General features: G+C 48.5%; 1 protein-coding gene across 1 annotated transcript in view; it reads right to left on the bottom strand.

Annotated features, from left to right (window-relative positions):
- Nucleotides 1–1,027: 1,027 nt before the first annotated feature.
- Nucleotides 1,028–26,145, bottom strand: part of LOC141152754 (uncharacterized) — a 104,341-nt gene continuing 79,223 nt past the window's right edge. Inside the window, exon 4 of the transcript XR_012247145.1 lies at nt 1,028–2,147. The gene's annotated coding sequence lies outside the window, so the exon portion shown is untranslated. The remainder of the gene's footprint in view (nt 2,148–26,145) is intronic.

Below are 26,145 nucleotides of genomic sequence, written 5' to 3'. Positions count from 1 at the left end.
GCATGGCTGCCACAGCATCTTGCAGCGGCATGCTATTCCATCCGGTTTGCGTTTAGTTGGACCATCACTTATTTTTTAACACGACAATGACCCCAAACACCTCCAGGCTGTGTAAGGGCTATTTGACCAAGAAGGAGAGTGATGGGGGGCTACGCCAGATGACCTGGCCTCCACAGTCACCAGACCTGAACCCAATCGAGATGGTTTGGGGTGAGCTGGACCGCAGAGTGAAGGCAAAAGGGCCAACAAGTGCTAAGCATCTCTGGGAACTCCTTCAAGATTGTTGGAAGACTATTTCCGGTGACAACCTCTTGAAGCTCATCAAGAGAATGCCAAGAGTGTGCAAAGCAGTCATCAAAGCAAAAGGTGGCTACTTTGAAGAACCTAGAATATAAGAAATATTTTCAGTTGTTTCACACATTTTTGTTAAGTATATAATTCCACGTGTGGTAATTCATAGTTTTGATGCCTTCAGTGTGAATGTACAATTTTCAAAGTCATGAAAATACTGAAAAATCTTTAAATGAGGTGTGTCCAAACTTTTGGTCTGTACTGTATATATATATGGACTGCTTACTGCGGTGACTACTGCTACTACTGAAAGAATGAGAAACAAAGCTTTTGCATAGTAGAACACACAGTTTATTGGACACATCAGTACAGAAATGTCAGTAGTGTAGAAACATGAGTAGTTGCCCATTATAGGTTCTGATGCTGCCAAGGAACAGCACCAGGACCGTTAACATACTGGCAGTAGTTGTCGCGGCAGGTCTTCGCATCATGGGTGTTTCTGCCATGTCCCACTGGTTGAAGGCCTGCAATTGCAGGATGGTTTGCACGCCATTCACCGAGCTCCACTTCCCCATTGGCTCGGTCCACAGAGTCCACGAAGCCAGGCGGACAGTACGTCATTGCATCACATCGACGAAGAAAGTTGTGAAGCGTGCAACAGGCCAAAACAACAGAGTCTATGGATTTAAGCTTCATGTTAATTGGCGTGTGAAAAACTCTGAAGTGGTTGGCCAGGACAGCGTGTCAGAAAACGTGCTGTGTAGGTGTGTGTGCACGAGACCCCTAAAATATCTGCCCATGCAAAAGCATATATATACACAGATAGAAACCAAGCCCTCCCTCCCTGAAGAGCAATGACAGCAGATAATTGGCAGATGTCCTATAAATGAATTAAAAATGGAAACTCATTTAAGACCCCAAACAATACCTACCTCGCTAAAGACGTCTGATTTCTTCAAAGTGGAGTCACAGCCGGAGAACGCTGGTGGGATCCGAAAGACCACCAATCGGGGACGAGGGGCGCGGAAAAGTCCAATTTATGCACGCCTACGCGTCTCAGTTCTGAATCGCTAACGAGGTCGTTGATAAGGTGTCAAATACAGCGATGCACACTGCCCAGCGGGAGCGCAACGACCCAGGAATGGTCCAGGAGGCTTTGTAACGATCAGCGATCTCACAGCAGGGGCCTGATCGTTGCTACCTGTCAGACATAACGAGATCGCTAGCGAGATCGCTATTACGTCACAAAAACCGTGACGCATCAACGCTAGCGATCGGGGCCTTAAGCCAACAAGCAGCGCTTTGATCCTCATCGGATCTTTCCCTACTTATCAGGTCGGCTTGTCTTCTCATGCACGTCTCATTCTTCCAGAATAAGATAACGAATAATGAATGTTATCTCAATGTTATAGTTCATGAATTCCGCATCTTATTTCACCTTTACGACTCTGCCAAGTAAAATGTTACAGCAAACAAAAATAATAATTTGCAGATGATGGCCCTTCAGTGTATGGTGGGTCACCTCTGATCAGAGCTGCTATTGGAGTGCACACTAGTCCATGGTGCCACCCATACCAGCTTCCCTCAATGGGGGTCTCCAAATGGACCTTCTCGATCTGGAAGAAATCAAAATATAGAGTAATTTAACTGTAATTCCAAAATGTGTGCTTGGCCTCTTTTCTGATAGGTCACACTGGAGTGCCCTATTACAAACCCAAAATGATGCCCGACGTGCCCAGCGCAGGGCATGGGTTCAGCTCGGGACTAAGAGAGTCGTGCATCTAAGGGAAGCAATTACACCAGCAAATGTGCTGGCTCCATGGGCCATAGGATCTGTTCAGATATTTGTCCTTGCCCTGAAAAGTAAAGGATAATACAAACTTTATATGAAAGACAACAATACACCTCTAAATAATAATATCATACACTAAACAAATAATACCGCCAAACCATACAAGTATACTTATTATTCTTTCACTGAGCAAATCTCTGTATATAAAGACCAATATTAACAATAATGCTGCTATAGAACGGAAAATAATATGACCACGTTATAACCATATAATGACCGAATAATACGACAATACAGATCGTTAACATTAACTCACTATACTCAGACCAATATTACCGCCATGCAGTGACCATACAGCGGTCGATATCTGATCTTCGTAAGCGCTCTGTAGACCCTATAAGTGTTTCGTGCACAGATGAATCCGGTGTCTCATAGTAATATCTTTATGACTGTATTTGTTGGTTTCCTCTTTCTTCTCCATGCAGTCCATACCGCCATGAATACGGCATATATCCATGACCAGGAGGTAGTGTCAGTACCCTCCTTGCCTTTTCCCACCTACTCAAACTATATAGTACTGTAACCACCCACAGTGCCCTAGACAGTAGTAGTCCACCACTTCTGCGCCCCCGCACAGAAATAAGTGCTCTTCCCTGTGCTCACACACAGTGTCTCAAAATAGCAATAATACCCCTATTGTGCTTCCACATCGTATTAATGCCCCCACTATGCTTTCATATATTAGAAGAGCCCACATCGGTCCTACACATAGTCAAAGTGCCCCTACTGTACTTCCACACAATTTTATTAGTTGCCTTGATATTTTCAAAAAGGGGAAAATGGACATTTATGTGTAATAAATACGAGCGTTAAACTACCTCTAGAAATGCCATTTACTATATCACAGTTCATGTACTATAATTATAATACAGTGACTAATATAAAAGTAGAAAAAATCAAACCCCTTAAAAAATAAAAATGTAAAAATGTAATTCCCTTTTATTTTTGCAGGTGAATTCTTCCAGTATTAATGTTACGCGCACGCCGCTAGCTTCAGATAGGGGCGAGACAGGTTACATGAATTATTTGGAATCCTGGGGGAACCGTTACTCAGGGCGACCATAGACCATGTGCTGCAGCTTCTCTCAGGCACACAGGGGTATTGACCCTCAGGCACAGACACGTAGGTTGTTTCACTTGCTGACCAGACACACTTGACATGAGTCCTCATAAACGGTAGAACAGTAGCATTTAATAAGAAGCCGCTCACCAGTGCAAGTTAAGTCTTATGAGCAACAGGCTCCAGTGACAAACAGTACAGTTTCCTTAGCAGCACAGCAGTTCAGTTTTCCCACTAGTACAGGACAGCACAATTCTAATGCAAAGGCACATTAATGAACACAGCATTCTTTACAGCACAGTGAGATGGAGGAGGAGGGAGGTTTTGCTGAGGGAGATGATCCCTGTGACACCATTTCTTCCAGTCCTTATCTTTATACCTGACAATACTCTGCACTGCTAGTTCAGGAACTCTACCTGACCTGTGCTTAGCTTCACTCCTGACTTGAATCCTTTTCACTTGCAGAAGCACTTCTGTGAGATACAAAACACACACACCACCTTTTTCTTTGGCTCCAGTCAGACAGTAAACAATTCCCCCACAATTCCCCCTGGGGCTCTGCTAAAACACTCCCCTTCTCCTGTGACTGTGTTAACCCCTCTAATTGATGGATGCTTTTAAAGCACCAGCACTACTTCAGCATGTCACACTCTTCCCTCCTTTTTGAATGTTGTCCTCGACATTCGTCTTAATTGGTCAATCTGACCAACTCTGAGACAGTGGTTAAAGATGGATAACTTTATATACAAATTGGCATTGTGAAATTGGTATAACATTCATAAACATTGATAACAAGCTAATCTTACAACCTTTTTCTTGTAGGATGCCTGTAAGAAATAAACAATTAACACAATTAAAACAATCAGCATCTCTTCAGCTGGAGCTTTTCTTACGTTTTCAACCATCTCTCTCTCTCTCTATGCTTTAACAGTTCTTTGTTTCTACAAAGTCTTTTACGGAAAATCAAAGCATGAAAACAAGTCTTTCCAGTAGGCAACATCTTCCATACTGCCTCTTGGTGGTGAATACCACTCAAGTGGTTACCTGGTCCGCAGGCAGAGATACCTGTTTCCAGTTGACAGTCCTTGGCACTTGACTTGGTTCACCAAGTGTCTCATACGTCAGCATCACGGGACTCCTCAGTCCTCGAGTTGACATCCTACTGCTGGGCTGTTCCTCAGAGACTACGGGTTCTTCGGTCACAGAAGTTTCTTCTGCCACACTCATTTCCTGTGCTTTCTCAGATGCTCTTGGAGCTGCCTCTGTAAGTTGCTGTACTTCTCCTGAGTCGCTTGTTTCCACATGGTCTGGTAATTCCGCTCCTCCTGAGTGTCAATCGGTCTCTTCAGAGGCCTGTGTTCGATCAGATCTGAATTGGACTTCTTCTGTACTCCTTGGTACAAACTCTAGAGCCTCAGGACTTAGTTCACTCTCCTTAGGATGGTACATCCCTCTCCTTGCCGGTCCGAGAAATACAAAAGGTGTGCTCTTCTTCATCTGAACTTTCAAGGTCACTATCCACCTCCGGAGCTTCAGTCTGTGGTGGTCCCTTAGTCGATCTCGGTAGATGTCGGTCTACTTCTGGGAAGTCTGGTTGGGGTGGGAAATAATCACAGGGTAGTAGTAAGTTCTGATGGACTATTCAGATTTTCTTCTCTCCCGTTTCTAATCGGATTTCATACACTGGGCTGTCATCAGCTTTCCTCCTTACGAACACGTATGTCTTGTCTTCCCAGTACGAACAAAGTTTTCCTGGACCGCCTTTCTCACGTACATTCTTGACTAGCACCCGGCTTACTGGTGCCAATTCTGCTCCATAACATTTTCGATCATAGTACTCCTTACTAGAGATGAGCGTTGTTCTACTCGAACTGTTCGCCAATCTCAAATTCGAGCTGTTTTGAGCGGTGTTCGAGCCGGTCGGCGAACACGAACAATTTGAGAAAAATTCGGCTGTTCGAGGTTATGTTCGATAACTGTTCGTGCACCAAAATCATAACTGGATTTTTTCTCAGTAATGATGAAAATTAATGTTAATACGCAGTTTGAGTGTACAGCGGGGCGGGGGGAGGGGCAGGGGATGGATCTCTGCAGGAACAATGAAGATCTCCATTTTTTTTTCTCTTTCCCGCATTTGCAGTGGGGAGGTGCAATCTGTCAGCCTATCAGCAGCGCACACACGGAGCGAAGTGCTTTTTTTCACACAAGCAAGGGCATGTGTGATTGGCAGTGTATGTCACATGTCCTTGCCCTATAAGACCAAGCCATTTTCCCCGTCGCCACCATTTTCTCACTGCTGCAGCTGCGTGTTAGACGGCACCGCTGTTGCTGTGTGCGCTATACCTTGTTAATTTCAAGCCAATTTTCACACAAATCTACAGATAGCTTGGGAGTAGGGAATAGTTGTGATTGCAGTCCTTTTAAGGACTAGGTTACAGCATTTCCTACGACTTTTATCAGGCAGGTCTGTGCTCTTAAATAGATAGATTGTGGGAGTAAAGACTAATTGTAATTGGAGTCCTTTTCAGGACTAGGTTACATCAGTTCCTATCAGTTTTTGCCAGGCAGGTCTGTGCCAGTGCTGTGCAAATTTTTTTCACAGCATTTGGCTGAATCTAGCAAAGCTAATCCTTTTTGGCCTATTGCAGAGTGTGTTAGTCAGTGGAGTAGCCTATCTGTGTTGCAAGATATACCACCTGTGTATAGAATACCAATTTTTTTACTGCACCTAGTGAAGTAAAATCTTTTGGGCATAGCATCATTCTATTAGTCCATCTATACTGACCTCCATCAGGTTGCAAATTAAAAATAATTTTTTTCTTCATTTAGCTCTGAAAAAATATTTGGGCTTCTAGCAGTGTGTGGGACTTGTTCTATTAGTCCTTCTATACTGACCTCCAGCAGGTTGCAAATTGAATATAATTTTTTTCTGCATCTAGCTCTGAAAAAATATTTGGGCTTCTAGCGGTGTGTGGGACTTGGTCTATTAGTCCATCTATACTGACCTCCATCAGGTTGCAAATTAAAAATAATTTTTTTCTGCATCTAGCTCTGAAAAAATATTTGGGCTTCTAGCAGTGTGTGGGACTTGGTCTATTAGTCCATCTATACTGACCTCCATCAGGTTGCAAATTAAAAATAATTTTTTTCTTCATTTATCTCTGAAAAAATATTTGGGCTTCTAGCAGCGTGTGGGACTTGTTCTATTAGTCCATCTATACTGACCTCCATCAGGTTGCAAATTAAAAATAATTTTTTTCTGCTTCTAGCTCTGAAAAAATATTTGGGCTTCTAGCAGTGTGTGGGACTTGGTCTATTAGTCCATCTATACTGACCTCCATCAGGTTGCAAATTGAATAAAAAAATTTTCTTCATTTAGCTCTGAAAAAATATTTGGGCTTCTAGCAGTGTGTGGGACTTGTTCTATTAGTCCTTCTATACTGACGTCCAGCAGGTTGCAAATTGAATATAATTTTTTTCTGCATCTAGCTCTGAAAAAATATTTGGGCTTCTAGCGGTGTGTGGGACTTGGTCTATTAGTCCATCTATACTGACCTCCATCAGGTTGCAAATTAAAAATAATTTTTTTCTGCATCTAGCTCTGAAAAAATATTTGGGCTTCTAGCAGTGTGTGGGACTTGGTCTATTAGTCCATCTATACTGACCTCCATCAGGTTGCAAATTAAAAATAATTTTTTTCTGCATCTAGCTCTGAAAAAATATTTGGGCTTCTAGCAGTGTGTGGGACTTGGTCTATTAGTCCATCTATACTGACCTCCATCAGGTTGCAAATTGAATAAAAAAAATTTCTGCATCTAGCTCTGAAAAAATATTTGGGCTTCTAGCGGTGTGTGGGACTTGGTCTATTAGTCCATCTAAACTGACCTCCATCAGGTTGCAAATTAAAAATAATTTTTTTCTGCATCTAACCCAGCCAATAGTTTTGGCCTAATACCACAGTTTGGCCACTCAGCTCTGCTCGGTTACCATCCATTGTTTTTTTGTGCAAACAACTCCAGAGTTGTGAATTAGTTAACCACCAAAATGAGTGGAAAAAGGCCTGCTGCTGGTGGAAAGGGGAATAGGCGTGTTGGGAAGGGGAAAAAAGGTTGTGTCCGTGGGGTAGGTGCAGAAGAAAGACCATCTTCCAGCCAAACTAAAATGTCTACTTCTTTTAGCGGACAATGTGATAAGATCCCTTTCTTACGGCCACGCCAATCGCTACAAATTCCAGATGAGGCACAAAAACAGCAGGTGCTTCAACGGATATCAAGTGCTCCTTTAAGTGGGCTCTCCTCCACATCAACTTCAACATCACAAATACTCCAGTCCTCAAAGGTGTTACCCAAATCGCACTTGCTTCCTCACAGCTCCCAAATCTCCAGCTGCCCGTCTGAGTATGAGGTAGAACAGATGGTTGAGTCTGCAGAGCTGTTTACTCATACTATAGCCTGGGAATCAGAGGTCGACTCCAGCGGTTCTGTGAATCCAGACGAGGAAATGATCTGCACTGATGCCCAGAATCTTTATGAGTCGGATCCAGGACCAGACGCAGAAGGTTCTGACCATAATGTAGACCCTCATTCCCAAACTGTAACTCCTGTTGGTGGAGACAATGAGGAAGACGATGATAAGACTCAAATACCTGATTGGAGCGACAACTTTAGTTTTTTGTCAGGGCAGGAACAGGTTGGCTCTGAGGACGACGGGTGTGATAACGCACAGGGTGATGATGATGAGGTCGGAGATCCCACTTACTGTCAACCCACAGTCAGCCAAGAGATGAGGTCAGCAGAGGAGGTGGAGGAAGATGCTAGTGACGACGAGGTCAGGTTGCGCCTTCCTGGACAGAGACGTAGTACTGGAAGCACGTCAACAACTGCATCCTCAAACACAACTCTGCCTCTCACCACAAGTCGTGGTGGCTCTTCAGGTCGCATGGGTGCTAAGCCTTGCATAGCCTGGGCATTTTTTCAGATCGATAAAGATGACCCAACTCGTGTTATCTGTAACATTTGTCAGCAAAAGCTAAGTAGAGGCCAAAAAATACATAGTTTGAGTACTTCATGCATGAACCGGCACATGGACATGAAGCATAAGTTGCAGTGGGAAGCTCAGTGTGCTACAATGCGGTCTAGCCGGCCGGGCCAACCACCGTCTGCCATATCTTGTGTATCCGCGGCCTCTTCATCCTCTGTGACTGGGGGGACAGCAGTCACACCTGTTTTGGGGCGCAGACCTGCCACCTCTTTACCCGCAACAGCCAGCGTGATTGGCAGGTCATCATTTTCTTTGGAGGTGGTAACACCAGCTGGTCTTGAGCGCTGTCCGACATCGATAGCACCACCTTTGGATCAAGGCAACCTAACATGTCCGCCTGCATCTTCCTCACAGACCGGCAGTTTGCCGGGGACACCCTTATCAACCCCGTCTAAGCACAATAGCCAGCCCTCGGTCCCTCAGATGTGGACAAGTAAAAGACCATTTCCTCCTAGCCATGAGAAAGCTAAGAGGTTGAATTTCACCATCTGCAAGCTCTTGGCTACAGAAATGCTGCCTTTCCGCCTGGTGGACACAGAGGATTTTCGAGACCTTATGTCCGTCGCAGTGCCCCAGTACCAGATGCCCAGTCGGCACTACTTCTCAAAGAAAGGTGTGCCTGCGCTCCACCAGCATGTCGCACACAACATCACCGCTTCTTTGAGAAACTCTGTGTGTGACACGGTGCATTTCACCACAGACACTTGGACGAGTAGGCATGGACAGGGGCGTTACATGTCGCTGACTGGGCACTGGGTAACTATGGTGACAGCAGGACAAGGGGCTGCTGTCCAAGTCTTGCCGTCCCCACGAGTTGTGCGTCAATCCTCTTTATGTCATTTTTCCTCCACTGCTTCTGCCTCCTCAACCTCCTCTCGGTCTTCCACCTGCACCCAAAGCCTGTCTGGTCATGCCACAAGCTTTCTAACTGCGCAGAAGGGATCCTGCACACCTCCTTACTATGCTGGCAGTAGGGCTCAACGTCATCAGGCGGTTTTTACATTGAAATGTCTGGGAAATGTGAGTCACACAGCTGAGGAGTTGTGGTCAGCTCTGGAGAACCAATTTCATGAATGGTTGTCTCCACTGGACCTGAAACCAGGGAAGGCCGTGTGCGACAATGCTGCAAACCTGGGTGCGGCCCTTCGCCGGGGCAATGTCACACACGTGCCTTGTATGGCTCACGTGTTGAACCTGGTTGTCCAGCAATTTTTAGCCCACTATCCCAGACTAGATGGCCTTCTGCAGAGGGCACGGTCGCTGTGTGCTCACTTCCGCCGTTCGCATCCCGCAGCTCAGCGACTTACATCTCTACAGAAGTCGTTGGGCCTGCCACTTCACCGGCTAAAATGCGATGTGCCTACCCGGTGGAATTCAACTCTGCACATGTTGCAGCGACTGTGGCAGCACCGACAAGCCCTGGTGCAATACGTTCTGACGTATAGCCTGGGCCAACGAGATTCAGAGGTGGGGCAAATCACGCTGGAGGAGTGGTCTCAGATCAGGGACCTATGCACCCTTCTGCACAGTTTTGAAATGGCGACGAAGATGTTTAGTGCTGACGATGCCATTATCAGCATGACTATTCCGGTGATTTACATGCTGGAGCACATGTTAAACAGAATTCGGAGTCAGGTGGTGGCACAAGAGGAGGTGGAGGAAGTAGAGGAGGAGGAGTTGTATGCGGAAGGGCTAACATCTGCAAGGTCCAGACGGTCGGCAGCACCAAGGCGGCAGGCATGTGAGGGTGGGGGAGATGATTTTACCAGGGCGCATGGTAGCAGCCAAACTAGTGAGGAAGGTGCAGGAGCCCAGGAAGAAGTGGAGGACGAACTGATGGAAGACTCATCAGATGAGGGAGACCTTGATCACATTTCTGTTGTGCGAGGTTGGGGGGAGAGGACAGAGGAAGGAAGCATGATTGCTACCTCGCCACCAACACAACAGGGACTTGGTGCTCCTGGATGCGCAACACACATGAGTGCCTTCTTGCTGCACTACCTGCAACATGACCCTCGAATTGTGAGAATTAGAAATAATCCTGACTACTGGGTTGCCACACTGTTAGATCCCCGGTACAAAAGTAAATTTGCAGAAATTATTCCTGCCATAGAAAGGGATGCACGCATGCAGGAGTATCAGCAGAGACTGTTGCAGAATCTTACATGTGCTTTTCCACAAAATACCAGTGGTGCACGTAGTGAATCTCACAGTTCCAACTTGCCAACCGTGGGACCGTCAAGTGTTCAGCACTCAAACCGTAACAGAACCACAGTATCTGCTGGTAACATCAATTTTGCGGAATCATTTCACCACTTTTTTAGCCCATCCTTTGCAAGGCCACAGGAGACAAGAAGTCTGACACATAGTCAACGCCTAGAGACGATGGTACAGGAGTATCTCCAAGTAAACATTGAAGCCACGACTGTGTCACTGGACCCTTGCTCTTTTTGGGCTTCCAATCTGGATAAATGGCCGGAGCTAGCCACTTACGCCTTGGAGATCTTGTCATGCCCCGCAGCCAGCGTTCTGTCTGAACGTGTGTTCAGCGCTGCTGGTGGTGTGCTGACAGATAAGCGCACGCGGCTCTCCACTGATAATGTAGACAGACTCACGTTCATAAAGATGAACAAATCATGGATCCGAAACGACTTTTCTACCCCTGTGTCATCCTGGGGAGAGTAAAAGCTTGATGATTGGTTAAAATCACCCTACCAACCGTTTTAAGCTTTCAAATTACTAATCATGTTTATCTGTATCTTGACTGGAAAATAATTTGGGCTTTGTAGCAGTGTGCAGCACTGATCCTATTAGGCCATCTATAATAAGCTTCACCAGATTTAAAATTAAAAATAATTTTTAGCTGCATCTAGCCCGGAAAATAATTTTGGGGCTCCGAGATGCGCAAGACACATAAGTGCCTTCTTGCTGCACTACCTGCAGCATGACCCTCATATTGTCAGAATTCGAAGTAATCATGACTACTGGGTTGCCACACTCTTAGATCCCCCAAACTTTTCGATCAACCTTTTCATTTTAATAAAGACCAAAAAAATGGTCATTTTTGAAATTATAAGCATTAGCAGGTTGTTAGAAACTGAAATCAAACAGTTTTCAACTCAAAACTTTATTCTAGGTGATGTTACATTTTCACATAGGACCCCTTGTTCGAAAGGAGCTTCTGAACTCTCTCGTCCATTGAATTTGTCAGGTTTTGGATGGTTTCTGCTTCAATTGTTTTGCATGAGGACAGAATACCCTCCCAGAGCTGTTGCTTAGATGTGAACTGCCTCCCGCCATCATAGACACTCCTTTTAATGATGCTCCAAAGGTTCTGAATGGGGTAGAGGTCAGGGGAGCATGGGGGTCACACCATAAGTTTGTCCCCTTTTATGCCCATATCAGCCAGAGATGCAGATGTTTTATGTGCAGCATGAGATGGTGCATTATCATGCAGAAAAATGATCTTGCTGTGAAATACACGGTTCTTCTTCTTGAACCATGGCAGGAAGTGCTGTTTGAGAAAATCCACATACATTATGGAGTTCATCTTTAGCGCCTTCAGGGATCCTAAAGGGGCCGACAATCTCTCTCCCCATGATTCCAGCCCAAAACATTACTCCACCTCCTCCTTGTTGGCGCTGTAGCCGTGTTTGCGTGGGGTGTCCATCAACCAGCCATCCTCCACTCCATTCATCTGGACCATCGAGCGCTGCATGGCACTCATCCGTGAACAAAACAGTTTTGAAATCAGTCTTCATGTAATGTTTGGCCCACTGGAGCCGTTTCTGCTTGTGTGAAGTGGATAGAGGAGGTCGACAGGATGGCATATGCACAGCTGCAAACCTCTGAAGGACCCTGCATCTTGTTGTTCGGGGGACGTTGGAGGCACAAGCAGCTTCAAAAACTTGTCTGCTGCTATGACAAGGCTTTTTTGCCGCTGCTGTTTCAACCTGACGTAATTGCCTGTAGGAAAGAGTCCTCAATTTGCCCTTATCAGCACGCACACGTGTGTACTGTGAATCAGCTACATACTTCTTGATTGCCAAGACACTTCATCCTGATCATCGCACAATGTTGATTGTAGTCATGCCTTGACCTAAACACTCCACAATTTGTTGCTTCTCAGCAGCCGACACATCCTTTTTCTTTCCCATTTTGGCAGAAAATGTAGGCTGCTTAATAATGTGAGAGAGCCTTCTTAAGTAGTCTTGCCTTTCATTGGACACACCTGCCAAACTAATTAGCACAGGTGTCTGCAATTGCTTACAGTGATATAAAGAGCCCTGACACACATCACCATCAATGAGTTTAACTGACAAACAAACAAATTCTTCCCTTATCACTCCTAAACACTTTTTGCATAATAATTTGGAACGCGGTGTACATGTGCTTTTCCACAAAACACCAGTGGTTCACGTAGTGAATCTTACAGTTCTAACTTGCCAACCGTGGTCTGTATGGAATTGTTCAATAAAGGGCCCAAAATTAAGATAACATAGATGGGAGAGGTCTCTATGAATAGGAATTCCTAAGTATTTGATACCCTGTGAGGGCCAGGCAAAGGGAAAGTTGGACTGGATGGAATCCTATATGGATTTAGGGAGGGAGACATCGAGGGCCTCAGACTTCGCTGCATTGATTTTAAAATTTTACCATGTAACAAAGTGATCTATTTCAGCCATAACAGCAGGGATGGATATATGTGATTGAGTGATATATACTAGGACATCATCAGCAAATAGAGAGCACTTGTACTCGGTGCCTCCCACCTCAATCCACCTAATATTGGGGTTATGGCGAATTGATGAGAGCAGGTGCTCCGTCACTAGGATGTATAAGAGAGGGGACAGAGGACATCCCTGCCTTGTCCCATTGGTGATTGTGAAAGGTGATGAAAATGTTCTGACGCACCCCCTGGGCCTTGGGACACCCGGAGCCGGACCCTTTTTGGTGGATGCTGGTGGTTGTAGTCTTCGTGGCGGCGATCCGGTTCCGTGGCTCAGGGCGGTCAAACCAGTGGCGGAACTATTTATGTGGTTTTGATGTTTAAATGTCCGACTACGCCACCCGTGGATTGCGGTCAGAGTGAACCGCCGCTACAGGGCAGACCGCTAAGGCTGGTGTTGTGGGTGCAGCAGAGCGTAGCATAACTCCCCACGGGAGGAGTATAGCCTCAGGGCAGTGTATGCGGAGGATGGGGGTGATGGTGCAGGGCAGCAGCAGTAACGACACGGAGTCAGTGATGCAGTTCAGGGCCTTTACTCACAGTTCTTATTATCCAGACCACGTCTGCAGGTAACGGCTGCCCACGTCGTACTGTGCTCACCAGGTGAGGGGCTCAGACAACTCCCAGATAACTTTGGAGCGCTTCACAGGACCCCCTTTGTGTGTCCTTTGTCTGGCCTTTCTTACCAACACTTCTGTCCGGCTGCCTCGGGCCTCCTCTTGGTAAACTTGGCGCCAGTTTCCCTGACCCTATGTGGTGCCTTCCTAGCGGGTGGAGCAAGGGGCTGCGCCACATAAAATGTCAGAGCCTCCGGTTTCTAGCTGAGGGTCGTTTCCTGCCTCCACTAGTTCGGGGACCGGTCTCCCCCTTTGGCCTGACCCCTCCACGCAGGTGGATTCGGGCGTGCGGTGGCGACTCGCCCGTCCGCACCCCTGGGATCCCTTCATTCCTCGTTCCTGGAGCCTTCTCCGCTCCTCTTCCTTCCTTCTCCCTCTTGCAGGCCTGGGCCTCTGTTACTAGGCCCGCCTCCGGAGCAGAGCTCATGCAGAGCCCCTGCTCCCTGCCACTTCTGCTCAGACTTCTCTGCACTGAACTAAGATGGTGCCCACCTTTTATACTCCCTTCTCAATGCACCCAGGAACTGCTTCCTCCCTGCTCCTGCACTGCAGGGTTCCCCTTCCTCAGTGTTCCCTCCCCCCACTCCAGCCAGGGACAGGGACTGTCGTGCCCATCTCAGGGGCATATTGGTCGCCCTGCCCCACGGCAATGTGGTGTAATGCATGCAGGTGTCGGGTCCTGATCCACACTCCATCCTTATCTGAGAGTGAGATATCACACCTCTGGGTGAGGTGCAATACGTCTGTAGCAACCGAGCCCTCGGTGCTACAGTTCCATTTATCTTCAGCCTAGGTGACGTATTGTGATACAGGGCCGTGATTTTGGCTATAAAAGGGTCCCCTAGACCCCTACCCCAAGCTTTTTAAGAGAATCATATATGGCGTGCCAGGAGACTCTATGGAATGCTTTCTCAGCATCCAACGAGAGTATCTACTTACAAATTTTTAACTGCATCTAGCCCAGGAAATACTTTGTGCCTAGTAGCAGTGTCTGCTAGTCAGCGGATTATCCCGGCTGTTAAGCAAGCTACACCACCTGTAGTTTAGACACTTAATTTTTTCAAAGGAAATGCTTCGGGACCACGGGATACTTAGTGAAGAGCATCAGGAGGCACCCCAAGGCATAGGGGCTGGGACTGGCACTAGGATGCCTTGCGGTGGACAGCCGAGCTCGATCCTTATAAAAGCTTTTTAACTGCAGCAGCTTTAGTGGACGCTACTGGAGCTGGAATTACGCGGCTGCTGGCATGAGACTTGCCCTCCAATAGATCCTTGTAAATGGATTTAAAGTGTATTCATTCAAATTAGAGGGACAATTTAAATTAAAAAGCTTAGAGCTGCCTCCACCACAGGGGGGCTCTCTCGACCCACCAGCGGACAGGCACCAGTATTGGGAGAGGGGGGCTGGCCGTCAGGGTTCACCGCGGCTCTGGCACAAACCCGGCGACACGGAGGTGGCACGGGCAGGAGCGGACTGGCCGTCTCGGCTTCTCACTTTTTGGATTTTCGAAGGGCATGACATGCCTATATCTGTGTCTCCCCCTCCTTTTACTCCTCCACCTCTTTTCTTTTCGCATGACTATATGTACTTGTCACTTTTCCATGTGTTAGTTGTGTCTTCTGAGCAGTTTGTCAGCTTTTGGACACCTTTGAAGGTGTTTTCTATGTGTTTCTATGTGTTTTTGTTTGCCTGCCATTGGTTTTAACGGTGTTCGAAGGTGTTCGACGAACAGTTCGACGAACAGTTCGGCGAACACACGGGTGTTCGACGAACCGAACCGAACTCGAACACTACGGGGGTGGCTCAACACTACTCCTTACTCTTGCTCTGTTGTTGCGTAACCACTTTGGACGCTATGTTGTATGCCTTTGCCATCCGTTCCTTCCATTTCCGAACGTATTCCGGATACGTTCTGCATGTCTCTGACACGGGAGTATCGAACATGATGTCGATTGGCAGTCTTGGCGATTGTCCATACAATAGGAAAAAGGGTGAGTAACCCATTGCATTGCTCTTTGTACAGTTATAGGCATGTACCACTTTTGACAGAGAACTCTTCCAGTCTTTCTTCTCGTCAGCTGTTAAAGTGCGCAACATCGACAATAATGTCCGGGTAAAATGTTCCACTTGTCCATTACCCTCTGGGTGATAGGGCGTTGTGTGGGATCTCTGAATTCTACAGAACTTTCCTAGCTTGGCAAAGAGCTGGTTCTCAAATTCTCTTCCTTGGTCGTGGTGTAACCTCGTAGGGAACCCAAACCTCAAAGCAAAATCATTGAAGGTCTTCTCTGCTGTTGTTCGACCTGATTTATTGGTGGTGGCATATGCTTGAGCAAACTGAGTGACATGGTCCATCACCATTCGTAATTACCCTTGCACGTCTCGAGATGTAGGAAGTCTATTGAGAACATCTCAAACGGATACGTAGTTTGGATGTTGCCCATAGGTGCCCGGGTTGATGTGTTGGGACGTTTATCTTTCAGACACCCACATTTCCTGGTCACGTACCTCTCAATATCTCTCTGCATGTACGGCCAGAAGAAACATTCACGGATCAAATTTGTTGTTCATTCCACTCCCTGGTGACCCATGTTTTCATGGAGTTCTTTGAAGACCAACCTTTGGAATACTCAGGGTAGTACCAACTGCCGGTTTTGTCCTCCTTTATGATACAGGATACCGTCTTCACTGAGGTAGAGCTTCGTCCATTCTTTCATTAAAACAGATACTAATGGTGACTCATTGTCTCTCTCTGTCTCTCTCTGTTTATTTGGAAACTGAATTGGGTTCCATTAAAGTAGTATTCTACCATTTATCTGATCTTCCCATTGTGCGCTACGGATTTTCCCTTTTGGTAGTTGTTGAATAGACCGGGGGTGATCTTGTTCTCTTGCTTTTATGGTGGTTTCCACCATCAACGGACACCACAATGGTGTGTCATCCTCCTGATAAGCTTGTACTGCTTGGGTAGTGCTCTCAATTGCTTCTGGACTGATTTCCTCCGAGCATTCTTGCATGTACTCCTCAGGCTCTAGTGGAATTCTTGACAATCCGTCAGCATCCGCATTGCATTTTCCTGGCCTGTACTTGATGCTGAAATTGAAGTCAGCTAGTTCAGCGACGCATGTCTGACCCGTTGCATTCAGTTTGGCTGTAGTAAGGACATAGGTCAAACGGTTGTTGTCAGTGTATACCTCAAACTCTTTGCTGTAGTAGATATAATCTCTAAATCGTTCACAGATAGCCCATTTCAATGCTAGGAACTCCAATTTTCCAGAATGTAGATGGTAATTCTTCTCGGTATCTGTCAATGTTCTAGAACCATAACCGATGACTCTCATTTTTCCATCTTAATGCTGATACAGGGCAGATCCCAGTCCAACTTGAGAAGCATCACAATGAAGAACAAATGGTAAATTGAAATCAGGATATCACAAGATGGGTGGTTTTACCAGGAAGTCTACTAGTTCTTCAATACCTCCTGGTGGTCTGCTGTCCATAGAATGGGCTGTTGGGATGAAACAGAGTTGTTTCTTTTAAGCCCGGTCCTACCCGCGTTCTTCTTTTTCTCCGTGGGTGTTGTTGTCTCTGTCCCCCCCCCCCCAAGAAGAGGTATAGTGGGGCGACAATCCTGGAGAAGTTCCGAACGTAAGTACGATATTAGGAGAGGAATCCTAACATCTGCCTCAACTCCCCGATGGTAGAGGGCCGCTTGTCTTTTAAGGCCAGTACCAGAGCGATTTCTGCTAGGTCCATGGTATATCCTTCTCCGGACACAATTTTCCCTATAAATCGGACTTGTCTTTTGAACAGTTCATGCTTCTTTGAGGTCAACTTAACTCCGTGTTGTTGATACCGTTGTACTATGGTCCTCAAGTGTTCAAAATGCTCCTGGAAGGTTTTGCTGTGTACCACATTGTCATCCAAGTGCGACTGGCAGATATTGTCTCTCAATCCTTCTAAACAAGTCTCCATGCTCCTCTGGAATTCTGCTGGAGCTGAAATGAGCCCAAACAGTATGCGGATCCACTCATATAATCCCCACGGTGGATGAATGCTGTCAAGGGTCTACTGAACTCTTCGAAAAACCCTTGGTGGTACGCCTTACCCTGATCGAGGACAGAGAACCAGGTGCTTCCTGATAGGCTATCCAGCATATCTTGGATCTTTGGTATCAGGTGTCGATCAGGTACTGACTTTCGGTTTAGTTCCCAGTAATCACAACAGAGTCTCACTGTACCATCCTTCTTCCTAACACAGACAATAGGAGAGGAATAAGACGACTTCGACTTTTGGACCCAATCTATGTTGATGAGATCTTGTAAGTATTGTTTCACTTCACGCTGTAATAGTTTTGGCACAGACATGTAATTCTGGTTACTGGGGTCGTGTCTTTCAAATTGATTTTCTATTGCAAAAATGGGATACAACTTATATCAGATTCATCTTTAGAGAACGCATGACACTCTTCTCCCAGCATCTGTTTTGTTACCGCTAGATCTTCAGAACACAAGTGTTCCAGGAGTACTGGGGGATCCCAGGACACCGAGGTGGGTAGTGCAATTTCTTCCCCTGGGCAACTTCTGTTCCTTGGTGGGGAGATTGAATTCACTGTAGACCCCTGGGCGGGTCTCACACTGGCTGGATATACAGTTTTAATGGTTTCGATGTGACCTAACACAGTCTTTGGATCCAGTCTAATTTTGTGTCTCGTAGTATTCATCACTGGTATTGTGTCTCCAGCAAACCCACCAGTAGGAATCGTAAGCACAGTCTCACCTTGAACTAGGCCTTCCGGAAGTTCTGAGGAGTCTTTTGGCACGAACAGTCTTTTCTGGACTTTTCTTCCCGGTTCTACCCAGACTCCACACCTCACCCCCACCATTTGATTTGCAGGGATGATGGTTGGGCGCCAGCCTACCTTGACTTCTTTTAGGTCCATTGTATTCTGTTCTTTCTTTACTCTATGAATCAAATTTTCTGCCACGACGTTGGGTATGGCATCCTGATTACATTATAACCCACGATAGGATCCTCTGCCACGATCTGATCACTGGTCACGAGAAAAGGTACCAAGAGCTCAATGGTGGTGCTGTTCTTCATGGCCCTGAGTTGGAAAGTCACTTCCATCCAGCCTATGAAAGTGATACCGGTCTGGTTGCCGGCTTTGCCGTGGAGTTCCACTGGTCCCAAGAGTTCTTTAAGTGACCGAAAGCAAGTGTGTGGCAGGTAGCGCCTTCTCCATTCTTCATTTAAAAGGCTCATTTGGGCTCCTGTGTCCCACAGTGCTTTTACTAGGAGTCCATCTAGCTGGCACTGTATAAAGCACCTTTCACCGATTAGGCTGATGAAGCTATTGTAACATACCTGGCGGCGTCCTTGCATGGTGGTCCATCTCCCACTGTGCAAGAGCGCGCACTTGATCTCCAGTCCAGAATGTCTCTCTGGCTTCCCTCCATGCTGTCTGTTTGTGTCTGTTTCTGCTGCTTAAGGGCGGCGCCCGATCACTTCCTGCTTTTTGTACCTGCTGTGGGTCACACCCCTTGTGCGTCCTCAGCCTATTGCTGTCTGTCACCTGGTATATAGCTCAGCTGCTCCCATCTATCCCTGCCTGAGCATAGTGTTTCATTCAGTGTGTGCCTTCACTCTGAAGATGCCAGGTCCCATTCTTTGTCTCCTGTCTTGCGGTATCAGTTCCCGTGTCTGAACTGAGTCCTGTCTATGTCTCCTGCCTTGTGGTATCAGTTCCCGTGTCTGAACTGAGTCCTGTCTGTGTACTCTTGCCTGCTGCCTTTCCTGGAGGCTGTATTTCCAGGCCTGTCTGAACATGCTCCTAGCCTGTTCCTCCTGCCTTCTAGGGGCCGATTACCTAGATCCGTTCCTGTATCTTGTCTGTCCTGTCTGAACACGCTCCTTGCCTGTTTGTCCCGCCTCTCTGGGGGCCGATTACCCAGACCTGCTCCTGTATCTTGTCTGTCCTGTCTGAACACGCTCCTTGCCTGTTCGTCCTGTATCTCTGGGGGCCGTATTCCCAGACCCGCTCCTGTGTCCCGCTCCTGTGTCGGCCTCGTCCGTACACTCAGTTCCAGTCTGTACTCTCTCCTATCTTTCATCTGTCTTTTCTCTATGTCCGTTCCTTTCCTTTTTCTGCAGAGTCTGAACTCGTACCTAACTCCTGCCTGTTGTCTCTGTACTCCCGTTTGTGAGTTTGTGGTCCACTCGCTACTTCACTGCAAGTACCCTGTGGGTGTCTGGCTCTGCCTTTCCCTTCCTGTCTGTTCTGTGTGAACAGAGCCCTGTCCCCCCTACTCAGCCTTGCCTGCTCTGACTCCTTTGCTCACTGCTCTGGCAGTTCTAGCCTGCTCTGACTCCTTTGCTCACCGCTCCGGCGTTTCTAGTCTGCTCTGACTCCTTTGCTCACCGCTCCGGCGGTTCTAGTCTGCTCTGACTCCTTTGCTCACCGCTCCGGCGGTTCTAGTCTGCTCTGACTCCTTTGCTTACCGCTCCGGCGGTTCTAGCCTGCTCTGACTCCTTTGCTCGCTGCTCCGGCAGCCTTGCTCCGCTCTGACCCTTTTGCTCGCTGCTCCGGCAGTCTCGCTCCACTCTTGCTCACCGCTCCAGGCGGCCTCGTCCTGCTTTACTCTTGCTCACTGCTCCAGCAGTCTCGCTCAGCTTTGATCCTTTGTTCACCGCTCCTGGTGGCCTTGTCCTGCTCTACTCTTGCTCACCGCTCCAGGCGGCCTTGTCCTGCCCTGTTCTCGCTCACCTCTCTGGGCGGCCTCACTCTGCTGTGTTTGTCCGCCACATCTGTGGCTCTGTTCCTGAGTCCCAGTGTGTACTGGGTCCTATCCCGCCAATGTCCCTACCTGCTAGTGCCTCCCTGTCTGCACTCTAGCTGTGCTTGCCTGTACCCCTCTGCCTGTATTGTTCCTGAGTCCCAGTGTGTACTGGGTCCTATCCCGCCTGTGTTCCTACCTGCTAGTGCCTCCCTGTCTGCACTCTAGCTGTGCTTGCCTGTAGCCCCCTGCCTGCTTACCCGCCTGCCTGCATACCAGTCGTGCCAGCCTACCAGTCTGTTCCTGTATTCCCCTGTGTGGGTCAACAGCCGTGTCCGGGGTCTGTCCTGGAGTAGCACCTGGTCCCTTTGCTCGGTTCCTCCTTGGTGCACTGGCGTCGTATGCCGTCGTGCGACCCTGGTCGGATCGGGTGAATACCTAGTTAAGCCCCTCCAGGCATTCACTCTCCGGCACGGTCCAGTGGAATCACTACAATCACACGCACACGCCGCTCAGCCCGGGCGTGTGCATAACAGCATGCTCAGGCCATGGTTCCCGTTGAGCCCCACGGCCTTCGCTCTCTGAGAAGTTTTCCAACGAATACATGCATTAAAATAAATAAATATTTTTTTTTTTCCTTAGCTGAGTTCCAGGCGAATTACGCACCGTCCAGATGGATCTATCAGCTCTCGTTCCTGCGGATCCGCCACGTTACTATGGGGATCCAAGACAGTGTCGTGCATTTGTGGAGCAATGCATGCTACACTTTAAGGCCTACTCTCTCTATTTTCCTTCCGATTGGGCTAAAGTGGCCTTTATGATTGACTACCTAGCGGGTGATGCCTTGAAATGGGTCACCCCCCTATGGGAAGCATGGGATCCTGTCGTCCTTGACCTGCAGGCCTTCCTGGTGGCCTTTCGTATGGTCTTCGAGGACCCTAACCCTGAAGCCCCTGCTGAAGCTTCACTTCCCAATATCCCGGAGCAGCCCCGACGGGTAATGTGTGTGGGTAGCGCAATAGTCCTCCAGCCCAATGAGACTACTGCCCACCCAGAATCCTCACAGGGTGACTACGCTTTCCGGAATACTTCTCCCAACCTCAAGAGGCAGTCCAGACGTGCTAGACGTAGAGGCAAGCCGTCACGCCAGGGTCTGTCCTCCCTGAGACCTCCTGACCCCAACCTTGAAGTCCCTACTGAAGCTTCATCTCCCTGTATCCCGGAGAAGCCCCAACGGGTAATGTGCGTGGGTAGTGCACCAGTTCTCCTGCCCGAAGAGACTTCTGCCCATCCAGACTCCACACAGGAGAACTTCCTGCACCCGGCATCAGATGCTTCACCCACTTTAACTGGTGTGCATGTCCAAGGATGCTCCAAAGCTGTGGTTACCTCAGAGTCTGTGCACCTCTACTACCTGGTGGAGGACCCCCTGTTGCCTCCTGAATCCTCCGGGATACCACTCGATGACAAATGGAGAGAGACTTCTCTACACCCGGTACTCGATACTTTGTCCGCTTCGTCCTGTGAGCCTGACAATGGGTACCCCAAAGTGGTAGTTACCCCCGAGTCTCTACACCCCTCCGACCAGGCGGAGGACCTCCAGTTGTCCCCAGAACCCTTCGGGGTGCTACCTGGTAGCGAAAGGACAGTGACTCTCCTATACTCTGTACCTGATACCTCGCTCGCTTCGTCCACTGAGTCCAACCTAGTGTACTCCGAAGCAGTGGTTACTCCCGAGTCTCTACACCCCTCCGACCAGGCGGAGGACCTCCAGTTGTCTCCAGAACCCTTCTGGGTGCCACCTGGTGGTGAATGTACAGAGACTCTCCTATATCCTAGATCTGATACCTCGCTTGCTTCATCCAGTGAGTCCGACCTAGTGTACTCTGAAGCAGAGGTTACCCGTGAGTCTCTACACCCCTCTGACCAGGCGGAGGACCGCCAGTTGTCTCCAGAACCCTTCGGGGTGCCACCTGGTGGTGAATGGACAGAGACTTTCCTATACTCGGTACCCGATACCTCGCCTGCTTCGTCCAGTGAGTCCGACCTAGTGTACTCTGAAGCAGATGTTTTCTCTGAGCCTCTGCACTCTTCTGACCCGGCGGAGGACCTCCAGTTGTTTCCTGAATCCTCCGGGGTACCACCAGATAACAAAGAGACAGTGACTTTTCCTCATTATGTACCTGATAACCCGTCTATTTCTTCCCGTGAGCTTGACAAGATGTACCTCGAAGCAGAGATTACCCCCAAGTCTCTGTCCCCCTCCAACCCGGTGAAGGACTTCCAGTTGTCTCCTGTACCCTCTGGGGTGCCACCTGAAAATATGTGGAGAGAGACTTCCTTGTGTGCTGTTCCTGGTACTCCACCCGTTTCGTCTGTTGCTGAGGATGGCTGGATAGGAGGTAGCATCCTAGCTAACCAGATGAGATCAGTTTTTCCTGTGGACAGTGGAAGTGATCTCCTTGAAGTGAACGACTGGTCCTCGAATTCCCTGCGGAAGATTCTGGCAGGCCTGAAGAAGAGGGGGCGTAAGGGGGGGGGGGTACTGTAACATACCTGGCAGCGTCCTTGCATGGTGGTCCATCTCCCACTGTGCAAGAGCGCGCACTTGATCTCCAGTCCAGAATGTCTCTCTGGCTTCCCTCCATGCTGTCTGTTTGTGTCTGTTTCTGCTGCTTAAGGGCGGCGCCCGATCACTTCCTGCTTTTTGTACCTGCTGTGGGTCACACCCCTTGTGCGTCCTCAGCCTATTGCTGTCTGTCACCTGGTATATAGCTCAGCTGCTCCCATCTATCCCTGCCTGAGCATAGTGTTTCATTCAGTGTGTGCCTTCACTCTGAAGATGCCAGGTCCCGTTCTTTGTCTCCTGTCTTGCGGTATCAGTTCCCGTGTCTGAACTGAGTCCTGTCTATGTCTCCTGCCTTGTGGTATCAGTTCCCGTGTCTGAACTGAGTCCTGTCTGTGTACTCTTGCCTGCTGCCTTTCCTGGAGGCTGTATTTCCAGGCCTGTCTGAACATGCTCCTAGCCTGTTCCTCCTGCCTTCTAGGGGCCGATTAGCTAGATCCGTTCCTGTATCTTGTCTGTCCTGTCTGAACACGCCCCTTGCCTGTTTGTCCCGCCTCTCTGGGGGCCGATTACCCAGACCTGCTCCTGTATCTTGTCTGTCCTGTCTGAACACGCTCCTTGCCTGTTCGTCCTGCCTCTCTGGGGGCCGTATTCCCAGACCCGCTCCTGTGTCCCGCTCCTGTGTCGGCCTCGTCCGTACACTCAGTTCCAGTCTGTACTCTCTCCTATCTTTCATCTGTCTTTTCTCTATGTCCGTTCCTTTCCTTTTTCTGCAGAGTCTGAACTCGTACCTAACTCCTGCCTGTTGTCTCTGTACTCCCGTTTGTGAGTTTGTGGTCCACTCGCTACTTCACTGCAAGTACCCTGTGGGTGTCTGGCTCTGCCTTTCCCTTCCTGTCTGTTCTGTGTGAACAGAGCCCTGTCCCCCCTACTCAGCCTTGCCTGCTCTGAGTCCTTTGCTCACTGCTCCGGAAGTTCTAGCCTGCTCTGACTCCTTTGCTCACCGCTCCGGCGGTTCTAGTCTGCTCTGACTCCTTTGCTCACCGCTCCGGCGGTTCTAGTCTGCTCTGACTCCTTTGCTCACCGCTCCGGCGGTTCTAGTCTGCTCTGACTCCTTTGCTTACCGCTCCGGCGGTTCTAGCCTGCTCTGACTCCTTTGCTCGCTGCTCCGGCAGCCTTGCTCCGCTCTGACCCTTTTGCTCGCTGCTCCGGCAGTCTCGCTCCACTCTTGCTCACCGCTCCAGGCGGCCTCGTCCTGCTTTACTCTTGCTCACTGCTCCAGCAGTCTCGCTCAGCTTTGATCCTTTGTTCACCGCTCCTGGCGGCCTTGTCCTGCTCTACTCTTGCTCACCGCTCCAGGCGGCCTTGTCCTGCCCTGTTCTCGCTCACCTCTCTGGGCGGCCTCACTCTGCTGTGTTTGTCCGCCACATCTGTGGCTCTGTTCCTGAGTCCCAGTGTGTACTGGGTCCTATCCCGCCAATGTCCCTACCTGCTAGTGCCTCCCTGTCTGCACTCTAGCTGTGCTTGCCTGTACCCCTCTGCCTGTATTGTTCCTGAGTCCCAGTGTGTACTGGGTCCTATCCCGCCTGTGTTCCTACCTGCTAGTGCCTCCCTGTCTGCACTCTAGCTGTGCTTGCCTGTACCCCCCTGCCTGCTTACCCGCCTGCCTGCATACCAGTCGTGCCAGCCTACCAGTCTGTTCCTGTATTCCCCTGTGTGGGTCAACAGCCGTGTCCGGGGTCTGTCCTGGAGTAGCACCTGGTCCCTTTGCTCGGTTCCTCCTTGGTGCACTGGCGTCGTATGCCGTCGTGCGACCCTGGTCGGATCGGGTGAATACCTAGTTAAGCCCCTCCAGGCATTCACTCTCCGGCACGGTCCAGTGGAATCACTACAATCACACGCACACGCCGCTCAGCCCGGGCGTGTGCATAACAGCTATCTTTACTGACCAAGGAATCATCCTCCTCATTGACCTCCGCACTGGGCATTAAGTAACTGATGCTCCTGTCTCCCTTGCAGCTGTTGTAGACGGGAACACACTTGGGGATAGTACTGACACAGCTGTTTTACCTCATGCGCTGTTCTGGGGTTTGGTGAGATTTGGATTTGCTTCTGGGGCCTCCTCCGTGTCGCGGTTACCAGTCGCCCCATACTGGCAACCTCCTGTCTTTTAACCCAAATGACCGTGACCATTGGCACTCCTTGGCTTAATGTCCTTCCTCACCACATCTTAAGACAGTGGACACATACCGTACTCTGATTTGATGAACGGCACGCTTCACAAGCCGGGTATCTTGTTTTGGAACCCACTCTTGGGTCTGAGGGATACAGGTTCTGGCCTGGAACGAATTAACTTTTTCACCTCAATCAACTCAGCTCGCAGTTCTCCTATTACTTCCTCTTAGTCAGCGCTGGCAGGCCTCTCTTTTGTTGGTGATTCAAGGTTCCCTCTCGGAGATGGCACTGGAGGGTCTCTATGATGATCTTCGGACTGGCCACCGGGAGTCTCCAACTTCAGCTGACTCATTTTGGTGATTTTAGGAGCAGAGCCTTTCTTTAACTTCTGTTCACTCTCTGACTCCAAACTAGCTGCCTCATTCATTTTTTTCAATTAGGACTTCATCCAAAATGCCAGGATCTTCTAGGCACTGTTTCCGCTGTATCTTGATGTCTTTGCTGATTAATCCCGTTCCCAATGATCTCAAGAACTTCTTCTGGACTAGTCCAGCATCAAACTTCTCTTCCGCTTCTACATCTCTGGATGCAAACAACAGTCTATCCTTCAGTTCAATTGCTCTGAACAAGAGACTTTGGGGTGATTCATTATTTTTCTGTGAGAAGTTATTGAGTCGGTGGAACAATTCTGAAGTACTCTCTTCTTTATAGTGCCCTTTTAAAGTCATCTTCAGCTGTGGCAAGTTCAATTGACTCTTCATTTCTAGCATACTATGGAGGTTCAGTCCTAGGCTGATCGCTTTCACCACCCCCGCAACGATCTCATCTGGCTGGTAGGCTTTCTGTAATCCTGCATCGATTTGGTGCAACAAGTTCATATAAGACAGTTTCTCTTTCTGTTCACACTCTCCAATCTGTCCCAGGATCTTGAATTCTTTCCTTATGGTGATTTGTGATGTTAGAGAGGACTGTCTCCCTGATTTATCTAACCCTAGCAGGTTAAAGGTCCTGTCTGAGTGTAAGGAAAATATTAATGTC

Source organism: Phyllobates terribilis, unplaced genomic scaffold (assembly GCF_046119375.1).
Source record: "Phyllobates terribilis strain yellow unplaced genomic scaffold, ASM4611937v1 Scaffold_6__1_contigs__length_29720123, whole genome shotgun sequence".
Taxonomy (NCBI): Eukaryota; Metazoa; Chordata; class Amphibia; order Anura; family Dendrobatidae; genus Phyllobates; species Phyllobates terribilis.
Note: the sequence above shows the minus strand (reverse complement) of the source record. Positions and strands in the feature narration are given on the sequence as shown.